Here is a 25,016-nt window from a genome sequence, read left to right as displayed (position 1 = left end):
GGTTGAGCCTATTATCATCAGTAAGTATGTGCATATGGCAGTTCATTCTGGCAGCTTCTGGTTCCATTTTTCATATGACAACACTCTGCACCATTTTTTTTCTACTTAATTTGTTATCAGCTTGTTCATCTCATGTACCTAAAACTTTATTCAGGCAAGTTATCAGATGGTTCTACAAATGCAAATTATACCCTGATTGGCTTGAATGAACAAATGAATATGTAATAAATAAATAAACAAAATTCAAAATCTAGAAATACATTTCTAATTTGGAGATAAAAAAATGAGTTCTTTATTTATTAATAATCCTTAAAAATTACGGGTTTTACAATCAGACTCTCTATTACTCACCTCAAATGACAAGACATGACCCTTTGCCAACCTACAAATTTCACACTTTTGAATACACTTAGACACTACTAACTCTGATTTACCCAAGCTTCTCGAGGCTACCAAATGTTGCAACCTAGAGCTAGAAATATGCCCGTCTTTGGTGCCACAAAACTGACTCATCCATTATAACTGCACTCAGACTGGATAAAAAACTCTCCTGCTTGCCAATTCAAGTAATACAAGTCTGCTCTTCTATGCCTAATTTCAATCATCTTTTCAGATAATTGATCTTGCACAACATGGCCGATATGAGAAAATGTGATATTATAATTGTATTTAGCGATTTGGCCAACAAAAATGATATTCATGGCTAACGAAAGAACATGGTAAACTTAAGAAATGTTCAATTTGCAACTTGAATAAGAATTTGAAAAAATTCAACCTATTTTTAAAACCTATATAGAGGAACCATTTGTGGTGCGAAAAACACCACTATAGGGTTGACAATTGATTGGGGCGGACTCATAAGCTGCCATATGACATGAAGTACCTGAGTCTATCAACCAACCCGAAGAGGATTTAAGGAAGAGAGGGCAGTAGCTGACTAAGCGAGAAGCTGTAACTGAAGAATCTGTCGCTGCATTTGCTGCATCTTCTCTAATTACCACTCGTCTGCTTTGGCTACCACTCGACTGCTTTGAGGATTAGCAAGAGACAGTATAGATTGAACACCAACCTCAGTGTGATCATCCCTAGGCTTAATGCCTTTACCATAAGAGAATACTGCATAAGCTCCAACTTTTTTTTTCTTGAGAGTTGAACAAGAGTTTTTCATGTAACCAAAGCCCTTATAGTAGTGACATTGAATAGAGCTTAAGTCACCTCTACCTCCAGCTCTTCCACTACCTCTACCATCAAATTTGCCACTTGACTACCGAGGAACTGCCATAACTGAATCACTAGGAAGATATATACTAAGAGACTCCATCTTAGTCTCTTTATCAATCAACTATGTCAATTCATGAGTCACTTAGGGGAAAAGAGGCCTATGAAGTATGACACTCCTTACCCCATCAAACTCACGGCGAAGGGCCATAAGAAACTCTATCATCCTGTTTGTCTTTTTATAGCTATCAGACATCTCCATGTAGGCCTAACAACCACTTCACTTCTCACACTTCATGTAACGCCTCAAAATTTTAAACTTGTAGACCTTTGGAAATACTAGAAAACCTTTCATTTTTTAGAGTTTTTATTTTAAAGAATCAGCGAAAATGGTTTTTTTGAAAAGAACTGCAAGTTGACAACTTTGGGTGTGTTAGCGCGAAAAACCATCATCATTTTACAATAGATTGAATTCTCACAAAGCATTCAGAAAACCATATGCATTAAAAGGAAATACCAAGTTTATACAAAATGAGATTTCCTGAGGAAACCCTTATAAAAAATGCAAAACTTCAAAATGTATCCTAAACGTGGAATGCCAACAGAAACGGTGAGATCTTGAAGCCATCTTGCAATCGCGCCATCTCCCGTCTTGTAAACCTAATAATCACCTATACCCATAAAATGAGTCAGTTTCATAAAAAACTGGTAGATGCACAAGTAAGACAATATATAACAAAATTAAGCATATGAATTTCATTCTAACATGATAAGCAATTTTAGCAAGTAATAAGCTATAACTAGCATGATCATTTGATTATGCAACCAATAAGCAGTTAACCATCACAAGATAAACAGTTAACCATCACAAGATATAAGCATAAGTAATCAACAGTTCATCAACTCAAGATGCACAACTCAACAAGTAATGTGAGCAGAATAATTTTGTTTCGATATTAACTGGTCTGCGGGTACGCACATGCACGAAATATAGAAGCAACTGAGACTAATTCAGGGGTTTATTATGCCATGTATTTTCAATACCCCGAATAGCTATCTGAGTCCGCTCTTAAGGGGACGGTCAATGACCGAGAGAGAATTCTCAAAAGCCACTCGTTCAAAGGATTCATCCAACTTCTGCAGAAGTCCATGGGATCTACTACCTAAGATAATTTTCGATAGTCTCGTCCCCTAACTCCGATGACTGGGGACACCGAGTCATTTGCCCGAGGGGTGGTTGTTAACAACCTGTCCATCAGAGTTTTTATACCATCTCATCCTCTCCCTTAATGGAAAACAGCGGGCGAGTGGGTGTGTCAGGTTTTATTTAACTGACGACCCATTTTACATGCTCTGGTCTTTCAACCCACTCGAGCATCTTGCTTGTGAAGGCGAATTATCACCATTTATGTGATTTTCATTTTATCATTGTGTCTTTGCACGTTGCGAGGTTATCATAAACCTCTCATCCAATCATCGTAGTAAAAACATACCGTACTTGTCTAAAAGTATGGCTACAATGAAAAAGGTATGGGTTTCTCAAAAAGAAACCCTAGCTTAAATGTATTGTGAAAGAAATAATGCAACAAATATTTAGTTTGTCTTGACATGCTCTGGTCTTTCAAACTAACTCTAGCATCTTGCCTAGGAAGGCAAAACATCACTATGTAAATGATTTCTACAATGTGCCATTCGCACGCTTCGAGGTTACACAAACCTCTCATCCTACTCATCGTAGTACAAACATACCGTACCTATCTAAAGGTACAACTACGATGAGAGGGGTATGGGTTTCTCAAAAGAAAACCCAACACAAAGTTTCACAAGGACATGATGCAAGTAACTCATTTTGACATGTTTAGTCTTTTGAAACAAAATTATAACTTGCATGATATAAGATCGCCATGGATCTGAAACACTTCTCCCAAATGCACCGTCTTGGGAAAATCTAGTTACAAATTTCGCAACTCATAATACTTTTAATGCTTTGCTTTGCAAGACTGCGTATTCGAGAAGCCAAAATCCGTGCAAGGAATCCTTTTCTCGAGGCTGTAGCATCCATACAAAAATTTGCTTCTTTTCTAAAAAGAACGAAGACGGTATATGCTCTTGCGCGCCCTGCTAGGTTGCATTTATGTAATCACATGTATCAAAATGCAAGCCTATGCACTCAGCACAACGGCAAGGTAAAGACAAAAGCAGTAAATGCGAAAGCAAAAGCCTATGCACTAAAGCGTGGTGGCAAAGTAAAGACTGAAGCAATAAATGCGAAAGCGAAGGCCTGTGCACTAAAGCGTGGCGGCAAAGTAAAGCCAGAAACAGTAAGTGCGAAAACAAAAGCCTGTGCACTAAAGCGCGACGGCAAAGTAAAGACAAAAGCAATAAATGTGAAAACAAAAGCTTGTGCACTAAAGCGCGGTGGCAAAGTAAAGACAGAAAGCGGTAAATGACAGAAGGCAGAAGCCTGTGCACTGAAGTGTGTCAGCAAAGTAAAAGCAGAAAGCAGTAAATGACATAAAGGAAATGATAAGGGTCACGAAACTGCATCTTTGAGTTAAAAGCGTACGTATATATATATAATTTTGTCTTTTTTATTATAGTTTTTAGTTGCTTAATTTTAGTTCATCCATTGTCCATTTTGCACAACTTTCCCCTACCTTGGGTAGTCTTAGGGTTGCGAATGCCTCTGAGCGTAAGTGACAAACGCCATGGGTCGCGGGATGCAAGTGGGATCCGTTGCGCAAACTGCAAAAAAAAATGTGATAATCATGCAAGCTAATCTCAAACCCTTGGAATTAAAAAGGGGGTCAAGACCCTAGATAGGGCAGGGTTGCGTCTGTGAAAACACGTGAGAAAGAGAGAGAGAGAGAGAGAGAGAGAGAGAGAGAGAGAGAGAGAGAGAGAGAGAGAGAGAGAGAGAGAGAACTCTTCTTGAGAAATCGGCAGCCCCAAAACTGTCTCGGTTGCTGCACTAGTGCTTCATTAATATAGGGTTACAATTATCTTTTACAAGGACAAAAGTGCCCCTTATAAGTAACACATGTTACATTATAATACAACTAAAGCAAAACTCGTGAATGGGGTTGAACCATGTGCAACTTGTGCATGGGGTTGAACCATGTGCAACTTGTTCTTCAGATACCAGAAACGGTGACTTGTAAGACCTTTTGTAAACATATCGGCAACTTGGTCTTCTGAAGGCACATAAACTGGTTCAATCTCTTTGTCGGCTATCTTTTGTCTGATGAAATGTTGATCGATTTCAATATGTTTAGTCCGACTGTGATGAACATGATTGAATGCAATTTGTATAGCACTTCTATTATCACACATAAGTGTCGAATTTGAGATATCCTCTCCCATCTCTGTAAGAAGATGCCTAATCCAGGTCACTTCTGCTGTGGTAGCTGCCATAGATCTATACTTTGCCTCTGTGCTAGATCTTGCCACAACCTTCTGTTTTCTGCTACTCCATGAGACAAGATTTCTCCCAATGAAAACACAGTATCCTGAAACAGACCTTCTCTCATCTGGATCCCCTGCCCAATCTGCATCTGTATAGGCCAGTATGTCATGTTTTGGTGATTTCCATGAAGATTGAGTATATGTGAGTCCATCACCCACCGTTCCTTTTAGATAGCGAATGATGCGTTTGACAACATCCATGTAACCAGTCTTTGGTTCATGCATGAATTGAGATACTTGATTGACGGAATACACAATGTCTGGTCTAGTGAAGGTAAGGTATTGTAGCATACCTACTAAACTCCGATACTTGACTGCATCAGGATATAACTCACCATCACAAATACTGAGCCTTTGGTTAACAACACTGGGTGTGGGTAGGAGGTTTACAATCTGTCATTCCTGCTTTAGCCAGAAGATCAAGAGTGTATTTATGTTGAGTTAATGACATTTTATCACCTTGTCTGTCTACCTCTACTCCAAGAAAATATCTCAGCTGCCCAAGGTCTTTCATTTTGAACTGCATACTCAATAGAACTTTAATTCGCTGAATGTGGTATGGAGCATTACCAGTGATAACAATATCATCAACATATATGAGTAAGAAAACCATAGTAGTACCGTTCCTATATATGAACAGAGAATGGTCAAGTTGGGAACGAAAGAAACCATGTTTATGGATTTCTAAGGAAAAGCTTTCAAACCATGACCTAGAAGCTTGCTTCAATCCATACAAAGCTCTGGTTAACTTGCATACATATTCTTTTGGGCTTCCCTCTGCATAACCTTGAGGCTGCTCCATATAGACCTCTTCCTTTAAGTCCCCATGAAGGAATGCATTCTTAACATCAAGCTGACTGAGGATCCACCCATGTTCAATTGCCAGGCCAAGTATAATGCGAATAGTTCCCAATCTCACCACTGGACTGAATGTCTCATCATAATCCTGACCATATTCTTGAGTGAAACCCTTGGCCACAAGACGCGCCTTGTACCGTTCAATGCTACCATCCGGTTTATATTTAATTTTATAAACCCATTTGGAACCAACAACATTTTTGTCTGGAGGACGGCCAACTATCTCTCATGTTCGACATTCATGAAGTGCCTCGATCTCCTCATTCATCGCTTCAATCTATTTGTGGGATTGGATAGCTTGATGAAAACCAAGTGGTTCATCATGTTTTTCAATCTGGGATAGAAAAATCTGAAAGTCCATAGAAAAGTTGTCATAACTAACCCACTTTTCAATATGATGCCTTATCCTGCCTGATCTTCTTGGTGCTTCTCTGTCATTAGACAATGCAATGTGTTCTTCAGCAAGTACATTCGTTTGCTCTCTAGATCTCCTAGTATACACATTTCCTTTGTATCTTAGACACTCTGCTTGTGATGCATTATCTGAAACTGTCTCACCATGTATGCTTTCAGGAGACAGAATAGTATGCTCGACAGCATGTGAAATAAGTTTAGCACTAAGCCATGGATCATACCAATTAGCAACTGCACCAGTAGGTTCACGATTGGCCTCTGTTTCTTTTCCCAGAAAATTATTTTCATCAAAAACAACATTTCTGGAAATTCTAATCTTCTTATTGGCAGGATCATAGCATTTGTAACCCTTGTGTTCATCTGCATAACCTACAAATTGGCATATAGAGGCTTTGTCCTGGAATTTAGTCCTCATGGATTTGTCAATATGAACATAACATGTGCATCCAAAAACTCGTAACTCATTATAATCGGGATGTGCACCAAATAGAACATAATAGGGAGATTGATTTTCAAGAATAGGCATAGGAAGACGGTTTATCACATGAGTGACAGTGTGAAAGGCTTCAGACCAAAGACTAATGGGTAAGTTACTCCCATGCATCATACTCATTGCACTTTCTACAATATGTCTGTGTTTACGTTCAACAATTCCATTTTGTTGTGGAGTGTACGGGCAAGAAACTCTACGATGCATCCCATTATCTTGGAGAAAATCTAAATTTTTTTTGGAGGAATACTCACCACCTCCATCACATTGGAGAATTTGGATATTTTGAGAGAATTGATTTTTAACATAGGCATGAAAGTGACAAAAAATGGAAAAGACCTCTGATTTGTGTTTCATAAAGAATATTCAGGTAAAACGAGAGAAACTGTCAATAAAGGATACATAATATTTACTTCCAGAAGAGGAAGGATTAGGAGCTGGGCCCCAAACATCTGGAACTGGGACATATTTTATTCCTCAATAAAGGTGAAACAGACTCCGAAAGAAGACCATTGGACACTAACTTTTCAATAAAGACTTGACTACAATGACCAAGACAAGAATGCCAGAGATCTGACTTATTACATTTGGATGTACTTAGGACACTTTTGGAGACGAGATCAGACTGGGGCTTCAGGACACTGGAGGCTGGATCTTCATTAAAGACATACATGTCTCCACGTCGCTCTCCTTTAGTAAACATCTCCTTCGTTTGAAGATCCTTGACAAAGACAGAAGTAGGAGTAAATTCCATAGAAGAATTGGTAGAATCAACAAGCTTGGAAACAGATACAATATTTTTCTTTATATTTGGTGCATGAACAACATCAGATAAAGGAATAGATGACTTAGACAAAGGAATGACAATATTGCCTATGTTTGAAATAGGGTGGTGAGTCCCATCTCCGGTTACAATATTAGATTTTCCAAAATAGGGAGTCAGAGTAGAGAACTTACCTGCATTACCAGTGACATGGGTTGCTGCCCCAGAGTCAACATACCATATTCCATCATCATTTTGCTTCAGAATCAAGTTGGCCATAGCAAATAGAAGGAGATCCTTAGCATCTTCACTGACTCGAAACGAACCTGCAGTTCCTGTTATACCAACATTTTTGGTGTTTTGCATTCTATTCCGATTTTATGGGTTGAAACAGCAGTTGGCCTTGATATGACCTCGCTTGTTGCACTGATAGCATGTGGGAACATTCTTTGAAAAATTGACATTAGAATTTGGTGTAGGTAGTATCCCACGTCCACCCTGGATTGGATTTTTCTTGCCTCTGCCACGCCCTCCCCGTGTACGATCAACAAACGTCCCTGTGACAAGAATCTCATGCGTAGATGATTGCCCTGCTGAAGCATCAGATATGCTTTTCAAAGACATCTCGTATTGGAAGAGTTTAGCACGTAATTCCTCAAAACTGGGCAACGAAGGCAAGCATAATAAAGAAGTGACAAGTACATGATACTCTGATCCCAGGGCATTCAGTGTTTGTTGCACCTTTTCTTTATCGAACACTGGATATCCAACAATGGCTAATTGATCTGTGATGCTTTTGACTTGATTTAAAAATTCAATAATGGTCATTGCTCCCTTCTTTAAAAGCTGAAATTTACGCTTGAGAAACAACACCTTAGCCTCTGATATCTGAGAGTAGGTTTGAGCTAAAGTTTCCCACAATACTTTAGATGTGCAATTATCAGGGATAGAAACCAAAACTTCTTGCGACAGTGTGGAAGTGATATACGCGACAAGAGCCTGATCACGTTTCATCCAAGCAATAAATACAGGATTGCGAATAGTGCTTGACATTTCTCCATCCCCTTTTGCTTCGGTGGTGACAAATTTCGGAGGGATTTGAGTGGAGCCATCCAAGTGACCTGAAAGATCTTGACTGCGAATAAAAGGGGTAATCTGCCTTTTCCAAGTCAAATAGTTATTTGTATTCAGTTTTTCCGAAACCAGCTGCCCCAGGAAATTGGAGGAAAGACCAGAATTGCCTAAAGAATCCATTTGTAGGCTTATGACAAAAATGTGGCTGAAAACAAAGAATAAAGTGACGCAGCTTATGACAGAAATTAGTACTAGAAGAAACGAACTCAGCCTTTTTGTGTAAATTGTGAATGAATGAAGAATAAGAAAAACTACAACAGTTGTTGTGTGTGAATTAAGAAAAGAGGATGAAGTCACGAGGAATAAAAAAAACTACAACAGTTGCTGTGTGTGAATTAAGAAAAGAAGATGAAGTTACGAGGAATAAGAAGAACTATAAGAAAAGAAGGTGAAGACACCCATGGGGTTCGCCCAAGTGGCAGAAGGTCTGGGGAGAAACTTGTAACGACCCCAATCCATACCCTTTTAAAAATGCGGAATATTTTTTTTTTCTAAGAGTTGCGGAAAACTTCCCAGAGACCTGGGGTCCCTACAGTTCCAATTTCAGTTGGATAACCACACACCACAAACGAAGTTGCAATTATCATCCATATCAACCAACTAAAACTCTTTTATTAATGAGTAATAAAATTTCAAAGACAAAGTTTTCTTCAACTGAAAGTAAAATAACAATTGCAGAATTTAAAAGAACTGAAAGACAAAAGAAAGAGCCAATCTATCCTCTACTGAAGCTGATAAGCCCAAGTGTAACTCATCCATCCCCAAATGCATGTCCAACTTCACTGTTCACCCTTACCTGTGAAAAACCAACAAAGTAGGGTGTCAGAACCGAAATTCTGAGCACAGCTACTTCTAAAGAAACAGGTGAGAGAAAGAACATGAATAAGATTTCATGCAGTGATTTGAGTGAATGCAGATATAAAATTTGCAACATTTAAATATCTATAACTACCAATAATTGCATTTCCTCACCAGTCAGGAACAGTACAGCAATGTCTCATATCAATAACTAAATAACCAACCTTTCAGCATGATCTCACAAAGTAAAACGTATGCAACCACCAAATGATGTCATGATATCAAGAATGATTCAAACATGCATGATCTAATGCATAACAGAAAAAAATGCATGATTATGTGCAATGCATGATTCCTTCTGTTATCTTTCATTTAAGTTCCATCTTTCCATATGCATGCCCTATTAGATGCACACATCTTTAAGTTCCTCTTTTTAATTACCGTGGCCCGCGGATACACCAAACGGGTACAAACCCCGAGGTCAAGTAGGTTCCCAGGGTAGCTTAACACACAATTTATATTTTATTACTGGGTTCCAACTTAGCCCTCGACCGATATCAGGAAACAGCACCATCCATCGGAACATTAGACCTCCACATCTAATGTCGGGGACACAAGGGACACCCCACGCCCACAAGTGCCACTTCCTTGGTACCATAAACTCACAGCTGTGACTAACACACCACTCCCGGGTAAAGTGGTGGGCTCTCCCTAAAACCGTGGCCAGGAGAAGAACCTCAATATCGGGTTCAGGGGCAACAACGCACACGGAGTTTTTGTATCCTCACAGTCTCCCCAAGACCGGATATCCAAGATTCTCATACTCCAGATGAGATATCCCAGAATGTATATTACACTGTTCTTATTCATTATATTTTTATTTAATTTCATTCTTTAAGTTTGCAACACAATATGCAAAAGTAAAGTGAAAACCCCGCATCCTCCCTTGCAGGGACCCATTCGGGACTCCAACCCGTATAAACCATTAGAACAGTGTTGTAATGTGCCAAACCATCTTATGTGGTTTAAGTGATGCTTTTAAAAACATATGTAAAATAAAACCAAACCCACGGCTCTCCAGGCCGGTGATGGTCCAATTAGGCCATCGGTGCATCACATAATAAAACCAAGTAGTGTTTCATTCATAACACTAGGCCAAAATGCCAAACAACATATATATTCATGCAAATATAAACCCAAACATATGCATGTCATAATTCATTCATATGCATTTTCAATATGTGTGTGTTACCCACATCACATATGGGTCTTAACCAATCCATGGTTTCTTTAAGTGTGTGAGTGTACATGTACCATTTCACATATAAATCAAGTGTACATGCTCAACAAGACTTACTAATAATTGAATCATGCTCACACTCACGCGTACCATAGTCATAATAGTCAAGTGAAAGCATAAATCTCCACGACAAGTGTTTCCAAATGCACATCCATATATGCCAATATAACCATAGACATAAAACAACAACATTCACAAGCACGGTTTCAAAGATTCATGCGCAAGGATTCACATATTTAAACCAAATGTACGTTGTCATTTCTTGATAAATTTTATTATATCATGTGAACACCCATGCATGTAAATTCAAGTAATAAAGCATTTGTTTCATGATTGCTCGTGCCCATGAAAACAACTAGACAATGATATCCAAAATCAAGCACAACAAATCAAGCATATTAGCATTTCCATCCACCTGTATGCAAATAGCCAGGTCTAACACGATTAGCTAGTATTCTGCAAAAACTAAAGTGCTAAGCTAAGCTTCCATATGAGCTATACTATACATGAACAAGGATTCCCTCGACCTGTCATTTGTCCACAAGCATGGACAGTTAAGGAAATGACATTTATCATCCTTTCCTTTGTAAAAATATAGTCCAGCACCATTCGGCTGGGCTGGGCAGGGTACCACCCAATTTCAATATCATGCAAAAATTTTCATGCATGAGCATTTCTATCAACCTATCATGATGAGTATGATTAACAAAGAACCAACCATTATGAGTGCTAATACTTGCCTACCCAAAAGGAAGTGTTACGTATATAAGTTAAGAGAACCTGTGACAAAAATTTTAAAACGCATATGTACATATCTTGTACAAATGGAAAGGAAATGTACTTATATATATATATTTATATATATATATTGCTCTATTACAACACATTTTCTCTAATAAGAATACAACTCGTATTCATATGGCACCACCATGGTTCTCTTGAACCGCAAGCTCGAATAAGAATTTATTTTGCTAAAGTCATAAGTAACTTAAACTCAACAAATGTACTTGAACTTGACACCAATAAGTTGCTGTCAATACAACTAATTAAAACTAACACAGAACTTAACACTGAAATCAATTTTGTTGCTAATTCATATACGGGAACAAGTAAGCCTCACATATTAAATCTGAAACAAAGGTAATATAGGAATTTATTTCAAATTACAGGAATCCAAAGCAACTACCTTCACCAAGACTTAGCTAAACAGTTTCCTTTGATAAATAAACCCAGACTATTCAAAACAGAATTTCATTTTCTGTTATATACTTAACAGGACATTACTGTAATTACAAAGGCCATAGGCCTATTCTCGGTCCAAATGTTGACTCTTCCAAATATGTGTTGCTCCTTGCTACTACATGTAACTGAATGTGGCCCCAAATACAAGCAACATCCTAGTATAGACATCAAATATTTCACATGTTACTAATTCTACAACACAACACTGATGCCCAGTTCATTCACCCCATTCTGGGTTCTGTTTCAGTATAATATGCAGGATTCAGTTAACATGATTGAGCAGTGAACATATCCACCCAAACGGTTAGTGACGTATTACAGAAAACGAACTCTACAGCCCTACTAGAGCCTGCTAATCTCGAACCCCACGTGCATGAGATAAGTCTTCACATGTTCAGCAACCAAGTACAGGAATATCAGAATAATCAAAAGAATACAGTACAACCTACCATAGATATAGGTTACATTGGAAATACAATTTATGTAACATGTTTAGAAATATCGACAGTAAACGGTTGCAGTTGAAACAGGTTACAATTGAATAATAAAGCTTTATATTCGGCCAAACTAAATACTTAAAATTTTTGAACATCTTCAATGTATAGTATGTATGGTTTCATATCCGGTTAGGACAAAAAAAAAAAACCAAACAATGTACATCATTATGAATGATCTATCTTATGCTTAGAAAATCAAGTGGTTTTTGAGTTTTAACCAATATAATGGTACCCTTCAATGTTTGGCTATCTCATTTAACTATCTCAGAAATTTCATGCTCTAGGAAGGTAAAAGCATGCAAGTTTTCACAAGCCCCTGTATGCCTGAATTCAACACACATTAACCTCTTATCCCACTTCAATGTGCCTGGATTTATCACACAACCGGTGTGATGACTAACCAATGTAAATATTCAGTTGGATGACTATCTTTACTGAAGTAACTTGCGCAAGAGACTAAGTCCTAAATAATATGTATATTCACTCACATACCAGGTCTGTCTGTGACCAAAAATAGCATAGGTTTCATTTCATTTTTTTTTTCTAGTCCATAGCAACCGAAAACCCCCCCTTTCAGTAACTGAGTGTAGATCAAATCCAAGAACATAATTCCCAACACAAATTAAGACATCAGATTAAATTTCTAAATAGAAACCAAGATTTAAACCAAGAAGAATCAGTGGGATTCGTTGGCATACCCAATTTTTTTTTTTCATCTTTAAAAAAAAACGGGAAAATCAAACTAAGGGGAGTGATACTCGGTTCACCCCCATGATTCTTGAGAAAAGAAACCCTAAGAAGGGGTTCCCAAGAACCCATCTCAAATCAAAGTACGGAATCGAACCCACGTTCGATTCCTCACCCAGATCCAGAGGAGAACCGTACCTGTTTGGAGCTTTTCCGGCGATCGGAGGCTGGAAACGCGAAGATCGAGTTGCTGGTGTCGCTCCACGTGGCTGCCGTGACCGAGGTTGCTTGCCGTGGCCTGGGGTGGCTGGTGGCCAAAAGAAACTCGCCGGCGACCTCCCTGCCTCCGGCGCACCCACACAGACCGAGGGAGAGAGATGGGGACAGAGTAGAGGGAGAGAGACACGAGGGAGATGAGGGAAAGAGAGAGAGGCGAGTGAAGAGAGTCCCCTCTCCACTCCCTCTTATCGGGCAAGACCCCTCCCCCCTTCACGCCGAGATGGGGGGAGGTCGGTTACGCCCTGCGTAACCCCCCCTTCCCCCCTTTCCTGTTTTGCTGAAGACCTAACGGGCAACCCTTATCGGGTTGCCCCTTTCTTTAAAAAGGGTTACACAGGGGGTGCGGCTCGGGTCCGGACCCGAGGCCCGTAACCCGACCCCCAACCATGTGGATCCATCAGTTGGATCCGAATGGATCCAACTGCGGATCCTCGGATAATAAAAAAATTTAAATTTTATTCATATATTATATTATTAGTTTTATTATGAATATGGATATAAAGACCATTTTTTTATGGATCTTAGATCCCTATGTTGGATCCATTTGGATCCAAACACGGATCCAACCTTAAATACTCGGTTTTTCTTTTCGTTTCTTTTCTTTTATACTATTAATTATTTATAACTATTATAAGTATATTTTTAATACCCCATTGTGGGTTATTTACATGTTCTTTTTATGGATCCGGTAATGGATCCGAGGCCCAAAATTAGAAAAGTACTCGTTATTTTCAAATAAATTTAAATAAATAAATTACAAAATTTGAGGTTATTACAAAACTGGTGACCAGAATAAGAAGAACTCGGCCCCCTTTTTGAGTGGACAAAAAAAATGGTGCATAAAACATAGTGTAATACAGTAAACGAGTGAAGATCTAAAACTATTTCAGATCAGTTGGAACACAGACAACAAATCTGAATGTCTTGCAAATCTGCAATATAGATAGTTATTCGTTGCTGGAAAAGAAAAGGTGAAGGGGACAAATCATGTAGCCGACGCTGACAGAAAGGAATAGGGGAATAGGAAGACAACCTGATTCACGTCGCTGAGGAAGACCAGATTCACGTGTTCTGAAAGGAACGAGGAGAACTCGGCTTTTGCTGCAACAGATCTTGGCTAGTGCACGTGGAATGAAGTCGAGGAAGGGGATTTGGCTTTTCACGTCCCTGAGGAAGGTCCTTTTTCGCCCAGAAATACAGCGTGCTCTGATACCATGTGAAAACACGTGAGAGAGAGAGAGAGAGAGAGAGAGAGAGAGAGAGAGAGAGAGAGAGAGAGAACTCTTCTTGAGAAATCGGCAACCCCAAAACTGTCTCGGTTGCTGCACTAGTGCTTCATTAATATAGGGTTACAATTATCTTTTACAAGGACAAAAGTGCCCCTTATAAGTAACACATGTTACATTATAATACAACTAAAGCAAAACTCGTGAATGGATATGGATCCGATATCGGATCCATATCCAATCCATATTCCACATTCTAATAGCGTCCCTGCTCGCCAAACAATGGAGAGTGAAGGGGAAAGGGCACAGGCTGTGCCCCTGCCTGCAGATTTGACAAAAAGGTGAAAAGGGGGCAAGGGTGGGCTCGACTATCTTGCTGAGTTCGACCCTGGATCGAACAACAAAGGTCGAGGGATAGGCTCGACGGTCAGGCCGATCCCGACTTTAGCTCGCAAAAGCAAGGGCCGAGGGGTGGGCTCGGCTGTTAGGCCGAGCCCGACCTCAGCTCGACAAGGAAAAACGAGGAGGGAGGCAGGGGCTTTGCCCCTGCCTGTCGAAAAACACAGAGGCAGGGGCAAGGCCCTTGCCTGTCTAAAGGGAGGCGGCGGCAGGGTCAAAGCCCCTGCTTGACGGAACACGTGAAGGGAGGCAGGGGGCTTCACCCTTGCCTGGCAGAAAAACAGAAGGGGCAGGGGCAAAACCCCTGCCTGTCGAAAAAGGTGTCGCCCCTGCCTCCCGGAAGAAGGGCGGAGGCACCCCTGCCTCCCGGAAAACCAAGAGGCAGGGGTAAAGCTCCTGCTGGTCAGTCATACAGAGGCGGCAGGGGCGTCGCCTCTACCGGCCTGTCGGAAAAAGAGAGGAGGAAGAAGAAGAAGAAGAAGAAGAAGAAGAAGAAGAAGAAGAAGAAGAAGTAGAAGAAGGGAGAGAGAGGCGGCAGTTTACCTGAGAGGAGACGGAGTCACATCGCATGCGAGAACATCAACATCGGGTGGCCGGAATACGAGCGGAAGAGAGGAAGAGGGCGAACGAGAAAGAGATGACCGGATGGGGGTGTCGGTCGGGGTCGAGTGCCCGACGAGACTGAAGAAGACGAGAGAGGGGGACGACGTCGTGGGTTCTCCGGCGAGGGTCACCGATGAGTGCACATGGGAGAGGGGCAGCGAGCGACGGGTGGAGTGTGGCCGCGGGTCGCTGGAGGGCGAGGAACAAGGGGGAGAAAGAGAGAGCGGCACAGGGGGAGAGGGTTTTCCCTTTTTCGTAAAGGGGAAACCCACCCCCTGCGTGTTTAAATAAAAACACCGAGGGTGGGGGGGGGGGAGTTGGATCCTGGATCCAAAACAAATTTTTTCGGGTTTTTACGCTTCACACACTTTTTACATCTATTATGACCCTCCATTAAAGCAAGTGCATCCCATAACCCATGCATTTCTGAGTAAAATTTTTCATCTGACTTTATTCCCCTACCTCAAAGCTCTAACTTTCTTTGCAAGCTAATATTGTTTGGCCCAATTTTCTTGCTTGTACACTTGTTTGAGGTAACTGAAAAAGGTGCATAGGATCTGACCCGATCCATGTACCCAATCCATGTAACATGTAATGTAATTTTTGTTTTTCATTTATCGGGTCTGGATACACCAGACCCGGACCCATACCTTAATGTAACTTAAATACCTAAGTTTAGGTCACGATTTCATTACAGAAATCGTGACAGCCGAAGTCAATCTCTCCCTTTTCTCTCCCTCTCTATTTCTCTTCTCTTTCTCAATACAGGAACCAAAAGAAAAATTTACATGGTATCAGAGCCAAGATCCAACTAAGGGTTGAAGTGGATTCCGAAGGTGCCGAAAATCAAGGTTTGAGGTTTCGCCTACTCTTTTCTTCATTTCCTTCAGTTTTTTCTTTTACCACGATTCCAATCTCCACTTCTCGTTTCTCTTTCTGTTTTCACACCTTTTTCACGCAGTGAATCCCTAATATCACGTGGATTTCATTTCCACGATCTCTTCCTTTAGTGGATTCACATCTCACGTGAATCCCTAATCAGTTCACGTAGGATTCACATGAATCCCTAATCAGTTCACATCTCACGTGAATCTTGATTTTTTTTATCACGATTTTAATATCCACCTCTCGTTTTCCCCTTTCTGTTTTCCCATTTTTTTCACGCAGTGAATCCCACGTGAATCCCTAATCTCACGTGAATTTCATTTCTGCGATTTCTTCATTTAGTGGATTCACATCTCACGTGAATCCCTAATCTGTTCACGCATGATCCAACAAAATTTTTTTGCTGTTCAGCCTGCTGTGGGACAGAAAATCTGTTCATTCCTTTGCCCTCATTTGTTTTTTTTTGTATCATTCTTGTTTTGACTGTTACAAGTGGGATTCACATTGAAAACTCAGTGCTTTCTTCTGACAGTTTCTGATCGGTCTATCTTTGAGTTACTACAGCCGAGAAAAAAAAAAGGCCATCAGCAAACCACTCTGACTGCAGACTGAGCAATCTGTCAATTCTAAAAAAGGGGGTTCCCTTTCTTGTTAAAACTCCTTTTCATGGATCTTCATTCCTCTTCATCCAATCTTTCCTCAAGTTTTCTCACTCAACTCGTTTCTGAAACGTTAACTACCTCAAACTTCTTGATTTGGAAGAGGCAAATTATTCCTTTTATAAGGAGTCAAGGTCTCTTAGGTTACCTTGATGGAACCACTCCCGTCCCACTCGAATTTGTTACGAGAGAAGAAAAAGACGACAAAGGAGTAAGTTCATTTGTGTATGTCAAGAATGTTGAGTACCTCAAATGGGAAAGGAAAGATCAATCAGTGGTTGCTTACATCACTTCCACCTTGTCCCAAGAGGTCCTTGTTGCCATCCCTGACAACTGTACTGCACTGCAACTTTGGGAAAAATTGGTTCAAACATATTCACAAGTTTCGCAAGCGAGAATGGTTTTTCTCAAGAGGGAATTCCAGATGTTGAGAAAAGATTCCATGACCATCATGGAATATCTGAACAAGATGAAGACTATCACAGATCAACTTGCAGTTATAGGATGCGCGGTGAATGACAGCGATATGGTACAACAGACTCTGAGTGGATTGGGATCCGACTACAACATGATCGTCACTTCCCTATTATGTCTCCCTGCTCTTCCTACCTTTGATGAGTTGCGAGCAAAATTAATTCAGTATGAGATGACTCTGAAAGGGTTCTTTGAGGAATCTCACGTTCACACAAATTCTCAAGAAGTTTTTGCCACAGGGGTGTCTTATGGTAGAGGACGCGGACGAGGAGGACAAGGACGAAGTGGACACGGAGGGCGTGGTTTACTTCCCACTCCAAATATGTCAGCTCATGCGCAGGGGTCAAGATCCATTCCTATCTGCTTCCTTTGTAATAAAAAGGGGCATATCAAGGCGAATTGTTGGCATAATCCAGAGAATAAAGAAAAGGGTCCACAGACAGAAAACAAAAGGAAGTTCTCAAGCAGTGGAGAGATTAAAGATTTGTTGATATCTGCCTTGTCAGAGTTGAAATTGAAGCAGAGCGATGAAGGCACCTGGTTTGTCGACTCAGGGGCAACGACTCATGTAACAGGTGATGCAGGTAAGATTTCTAATCCCATTCCTTATTTTGGAAAAAGTAAGATTGTCACTGGAGATGGGTCCCACCATCCTGTTTCTCATGTTGGAAAAACTGTTATTCCCATGTCACATTCCACTCTTACTCTTTCTGACGTTCTTCATGCTCCTGACATTAAGAAAAATATTGTCTCTGTCTCCAAACTTATTGATGATAATAATGCTTCAGTTGAATTCACTCCCTTCTCTGTGCAGGTCAAGGACCTTCGCACGAGGGAAACATTCGCTGAAGGAAAGAGACGAGGCAATATGTATGTCTTTGAAGAAGCTCCTTGTCATGCTGTCCGCCCTGTCCACCTGAATTCAGAGCCTTCATTAGAGTCGTGTTCATCTTCTTCTGCTAATGTTTTTAGTATTTCTGAATGTAATAAGCCATTCTTATGGCATAGTCGATTAGGACATTGTGGGGGTCATTTCATTGAGAAACTTGTATCTAATAATCTCATTCCAAAAGAAAGTTTAAATAGGGATGAGAACAGTCACAAATGTTCCAGTTGTCTTTCCTGCAAGAGTCATGTATTGCCTTTTCATTCCATTAATAAGAGAGCTTCAAAACCTTTTGAGATCATCTGTTCTGATGTATGGGGACCAGCCCCAGTTGTTTCTGGATCTGGGAGCAAATACTATCTAATCTTTGTTGATAGCTATATTCGATACACTTGGATATATTTCATAAAAAAATAAGTCGGAAGTCTTCTCTTTGTTTCAAAATTTTCTTTTACTTGTCAAAAATCAATTTTTTGAGTCCATTCAATTTTTCCAATGTGATGGAGGTGGAGAATTCTCATCCCGTGATTTTATCTCTTTTCTTCAAAGTAATGGAATAGGAAGAAGGGTGTCTTGTCCTCACACCCCTCAACAAAATGGAATTGCTGAACGAAAACACAGGCATATCGTTGAAAGTGCCATGAGTATGCTTCATGACAGCAATCTTCCCATCAACTTATGGACAAAAGCCTTTCATTCTGCCGTGCATGTGATAAACAGACTGCCTTTGGTTATTCTGGAAAATAAGTCTCCTTATCACTGTCTTTTTGGAACTTATCCTAGTTATTATGATCTGCGTGTTTTTGGATGTGTTTGCTATGTGCATATCGATCAGTCCTTGAGAAACAAGTTTCAAGACAAAGCCCAAAAGTGCAGATTTGTAGGATATGCAGATGACTACAAAGGGTATAGGTGTTATGATCCCACCAACAAACGTATCAGAACCTCAAGAAATGTTGTCTTTGATGAACAAAATTTTGATCACGGAGCTAACACAACGAGTATGCCAACTGAAATTTACCATCCTTGGCTAAGCTCAGAACTTTTTGCTGGCTCCAATGAAACATGTTCCTCAGATTGCGTGCGACAAGAAGAAGAGGTTTTTGAGAACACTGGGACGTCGGGGTCACAGAATGCAGAGGAAGTACCGGGCAGATACAAAGGCATTGTCTATTCCAGACAGAGACCGACAACATCAAGCCTTTTAGATCAGGTCTCAGCCGCCAATCCTACTCCTTCTCATACCCTCGCAGTCAGAAAATCAAACCGCATACGGCATCCTATTGACAGGTGGGTTAGTTATAAAACTTCTCCTTGGACTTTTAATTGTTTTTAACTGCCATCAATAAGGATGAAGAGCCCATCATGTATCATCAGGCAGCAACTTCTATGAAATGGGTAGAAGCCATGAATGATGAAATGCAAGCCTTGCATGAATGTGGAACATGGGAAGTTGTTCCCAGGCCACCTGACAAAAATGTTGTCGAATGCAAATGGGTCTACAAAATCAAGTACAAGCCAGATGAAACTATTGAACGATATAAAGCAAGGCTTGTAGCAAAAGGATTCACTCAAGAAGCAGGGCAAGACTATGATGAGACTTTTAGTCCGGTTGTAAGAATGGGAACGATTCGAATTATCATTTCCCTGGCTGTTGAACATGGATGGAAGTTGAGTCAGCTTGATGTAAAAAATGCATTCTTACATGGGGATTTGAAGGAGGAGGTATACATGGAACAACCCCCTGGATATCAAGAACAAAATTGTAAAACCCATGTATGCAGGTTAAAAAGAGCCATCTACGGCCTGAAGCAAGCATCTCGCTCTTGGTTTGATAGCTTCTCATCTGAAATTCAGAAACATGGATTTTCACGTTCCATGCTGGACCACTCATTATTTATCTTTAAAAGTCAGTCTGTGACCACTCTATTATTAATTTATGTCGATGATATTATCATCACAGGAAACTCTGCGGACCACATTCAAGAAATAAAAGACTTATTAGGTCAAAGGTTCAAAATGAAAGACCTTGGAGTTCTACGCTATTTCCTTGGTGTAGAAGTTGACAACCGGGCTCATGGATTGACACTCACTCAACACAAGTACACCGTAGATGTTCTCAGCAAGACAGGCATGAAAGACTGCAAACCTCTAGGAACTCCGAGTGTACTTCATCAAAAACTTAGCGCTCATGATGGAGATCTGTGTGATGACCCCACCAGGTATCGCAGCATAATAGGAATGTTACAATACCTCACATTCACTAGACCTGATATTGTTTATTCAGTCAATCAAGTGTCTCAATTTATGCATGCGCCACGTACTGGACATATGGAAGCGGTCAAGAGGATCCTTAGATATCTGAAAGGGACTATTGGGGATGGATTGATATATTTACCACAGTCCCATGGCCAAAACGAGCACGAAATTGCTGTATATTGTGATGCAGACTGGGCAGGAGATCCCGACGAAAGAAGATCTACATCAGGATATTGTGCATTCATTGGAAGAAATTTAGTCTCTTGGAGCAGTAGAAAACAAAAAGCTATCGCTAGATCCAGCACTGAGGCTGAATATAGATCCATGGCTGCTGCCACTGCCGAAGTCACATGGATCAGGCATCTTCTAACTGAAGTAGGAGAAAAGATCTCCCACACTGCCTTGCTCTGTGACAATCAAAGTGCTATCAATATGTCATTCAATCTAGTACATCACAGTCGTGCCAAACACATTGAGATCGACCAACACTTTGTGAGACAGAAGGTTGAAGAAAAAGAGATTGAACCTGAGTTTGTCAGTACTGAAAGACAGGTTGCAGACATATTTACAAAAGGGTTAACCAATGATTGCTTTTGGATGCTTAAAAGCAAGTTGTTCATGGTCCAAAACCATGATCAACTTGAGGGGGGGTGAAAAAGGTGCATAGGATCTGACCCGATCCATGTAACATGTAATGTAATTTTTGTTTTTCATTTATCGGGTCTGGATACACCAGACCCGAACCCATACCTTAATGTAACTTAAATACCTAAGTTTAAGTCACGATTTCATTACAAAAATCGTGACAGCCGAAGTCGATCTCTCCCTTTTCTCTCCCTCTCTATTTCTCTTCTCTTTCTCAATACAGGAACCGAAAGAAAAATTTACAGTAACCCCAAGCATCCTTAGCATCTTGGAACTTTGACAGATTCACTGCTATTCTTTGCTTAACCGAACAACTTGTCATGATCAGGATTGATTGGCTTGGGTTTCACCTTTGCACCATTCAAATATCCTCCAAGACCTTTTTCCCACTATTGCAGTAGTCATAAAGTCTGCCAATATGCATAATTTGTTCCATTGAACTTCACAGGAATAAGTTGTATGCTTTCTCCATATCTCACTGGAACCCCCAAACTACAATTCAGGTTTTACTGCACAAACAATCAGATAGCAGCCAAATACAAACTGAATATATGCAGCCACACAAACCAATATGAACTTCAACACACAAAAACAACTATTGTCACCAAGACCCAAAAAATAGCTTCCCACACAACACCCAATCTGCGCCTCCACACAGACTGACCTTCATACAATCTAAGATTGTATTTCAGTTGAAATTCACACAAATCTGATGTAAAGCCTTGCTTGACACAGCTATACTAAGTCACGATGAACAATAACCGGGCTATAGTCCCACACAAGCAACTCAAATCTTAATAAAGCTCCTCCAAAACTGAACAAAATGAAACCAAATCACTTCTAACAGATGGCATACTAAAAAATGATCAGAATGATGTCCAACCCAAACATTCACATCCACCAATATGCTCAGAATGTGCACAAAGATCAAAACAGGACACTATTTACTGCCGTTTCAGGAAAAATCAAAGAAAATCTACAATAAATTAAATACTGCTATGACGAACAAATTTTTTGATTAAGAAGCTTTCTAAAATCATTCTCTAGTAAACCCCTAACTCAGAGGTTCACTTGGGCATGCTGACATCATCAGCATGCAGCCCGAGGCAGACTGGAACAACTGCAAAGATGAAGCTATTTGAATTCTGATACCATATCAGATGCACACAAGAGCAAACCACAAGGATGAAGAAGAAGAAGAAGAAGAAGATGAAGATGAAGATGAAGATGAAGATGAAGATGAAGATGAAGATGAAGATGAAGATGAAGATGAAGGCACTCTAACTGTCACGGGCTGGGAAGCGAAGGCCCCCGTGACGTAGCTTCAGGCAATCACAGACACCGAAGGCAGGCCTTTTAAGCGCACAAGCAACGCACAACACACGCGCACGAGCGAAAGCAAGAGTACGCGTATGCACAAGCACAAAGAGAGAGAGATGCAAAAAGCTTCTTTATAGATACTTGAAAGCAAAGTACATCAAGAGGGGAAGAGAGGGTCCGAATACACGGGGTTCTTAGGCAGTAAGGCCTTGTGGGGCACTCTAGAGTGCCAAAGAGGTATATACATCAGAGCAAAAAGGTGAAAAACATGGCGGTCCGGAACACGCTCCCCCGCCTAAGTTGGCGCCGTCCTCGACGCCAATTGTTCATGGTAGCCTTCTACAAGCTGTCGATGCTGAAACATGCTGCTGACTTTCTCCCAGGTGGCTTCACATTCTGGCAATCCTTTCCACTGCACTAAGTGCTTTTTGACTTCCCCTAGATAGTTGTTGGAATGATTGAGGATGATATCTGGATCTCTGCCTGATACACTAACTGTTGAAGGAGCTCGCTGCGGGATCAGAGCACGTTGAGGCATGCTCCGTTGAGGATCTCCTTCATCTTCGTGGAATGGCTTCAGGTTGCATATATGGAATACCGGGTGCACTTGAAAGTTTGCTGGCAAGTCCAGCCGGTACGCCAAGTTTCCCACACGTTTGATAATGGTGAAGAGGCCATCATACTTGCGAATAAGGCCTCGGTGGTGGCCCCGAAAGATAACTGTGCGGTCAAAAAAGAGCTTGGCCAACACTTTGTCTCCAACTCGAAATTCTGCTGGGCGACGCTTCTCATCTGCTCATTTCTTCATGCGCTTGGTTGCCTTGTTTAGATATGCCTTCGCCAACTCTGTCTGATCTTGCCAGTAGCCCGATCTCAAATCCAACTTAGAGAAGACCTTTGCCTTTCCAAGTTGATCGAACAAGTCTGCGATCAAAGGAAGCAGGTACTTGTTCTTCACCGTCATTTTGTTCAGTGCCCTATAGTCGACACACAATCGCTTCGACTCATCGTGCTTTGCTTGAAAGAGCACAGGCACTCCAAAGGGAGCTTTGGATGGTTGGATGATTCCTGCTAAAAGCATACCGTCCAATTGTCTGCGTAATTCCTGCAGCTCAGGAATTGCCATGCGATAAGGAGCCATTGCGGGTGGCCGTGCACCTGGTATTAATTCAATCTGATGATCTACCTCACGCCTCGGAGGTAGCTTCTTCGGCATCTCGGCGGGCATAACATCACCGAACTCCTTCAATACTGGCGCTAAGGCCTCCGGGACATCCGCGACTTTTTCTACCTCATCTGTAGCACGGATTGTGACAATAAAAATCTCGTCACCACTTTTCATGCCTCTCTTCAACTGGAGTGCAGACACCAAACGCTCACAAGGCTTCTCTGTCATCGCAGTAACCATGCAGGGTTGACTCTCACTCTCAAAGCTGACAACGTTGAGGTGGGGCATCGACACTGCCTTGTTGCTACTTCAAGAATTCCATCTCGAGGATGACTTTAAAATCATCCATGGGTGCGACTGATAACGCGATCCTTCCTGAACAGTTGTGGATCCGCACTGGTACATCCCGAGCGACACCGTAGATGGCTTTAGCCTCTGAATTAACCGCTTTCATGCGGCTCTCTTTTTTCTCCCACTGTAATCCCAACCGTTCTGCTTCTTCATGCGAGATGAAGTTATGCGTGACACCTGTGTCTACCAATGCTTTGGTGAGTCTTCCGTTGAGCAAAAGTTCCAAATACATCAATTCTTTGCATACTGTCGGTTCCACACTAGTTGTGACCTTTACTGCATTCATCATCTGTATTGCGCCAACTATTGACGCCACTGCAGGTTGATCCTCTTCCTCACCCTGAACAACATTCGCAACTCGGGGTGCGGGTTATCTCCATTCCCTTGACCGCGGTTTCTATTGGGACATGTATCCTGCCAATGATCCCCATGGCAGATGCGACAGTCACGACGACGATAATTACCACCTTGAAAGTTATTCTAATTCTGATTATTATTTTTGGCCATCTTGCCGGCCATGATTCTGCTGGTTTCCCCGACCAACATTTTGTCCTTGGTCGTTCCTTCGATTGTTGCGATCATTTTCCTGTTGTCTGCCTTGAAATGCGGGGTCATTCCTATCCAGCTCGGCAAGTTTCTCTGCAACCGCAAGCGCCTCAACCAGTGTTGCGGGGTTATGCCGAATGAGTTCTTGGTTTGCCCATCCTTGCAACCCGTTGCCAAAGTAAAACAACCGAGCCTCATCATCCATTCTCTCAACTTCCAACATTATCGAAGAGAATGCCTTGACATAGTCATGTACTGACCCTGTCTGTTTCAATGCCAATAACCTTTTGCGGGCCATTTTCTCTTGATTTTTAGGTAGAAAGTAGTCTCGCATTTCCTTATGGAGGTCTTCCCATGAGACTATAGCAACCAATCCTCGTCGAGCATCACCTAAGCGACGTCTCCACCAAAGGGTCGCTTCATCCGCAAAGTACATTGTTACGGTGCGCA

General features: G+C 41.1%; 1 protein-coding gene across 6 annotated transcripts in view; it reads left to right on the top strand.

The window, feature by feature from the left end:
• Positions 1-25,016, top strand: part of LOC149842770 (uncharacterized) — a 134,259-nt gene that overhangs the window by 53,922 nt on the left and 55,321 nt on the right. The window lies entirely within an intron of this gene.

The sequence above is a fragment of the Nuphar pumila genome, chromosome 3 (genome assembly GCF_984573655.1).
Source record: "Nuphar pumila chromosome 3, dmNupPumi1.hap1.1, whole genome shotgun sequence".
In the NCBI taxonomy this organism is placed as follows: Eukaryota; Viridiplantae; Streptophyta; class Magnoliopsida; order Nymphaeales; family Nymphaeaceae; genus Nuphar; species Nuphar pumila.
This window is presented reverse-complemented; position numbering and strand designations above follow the sequence as displayed.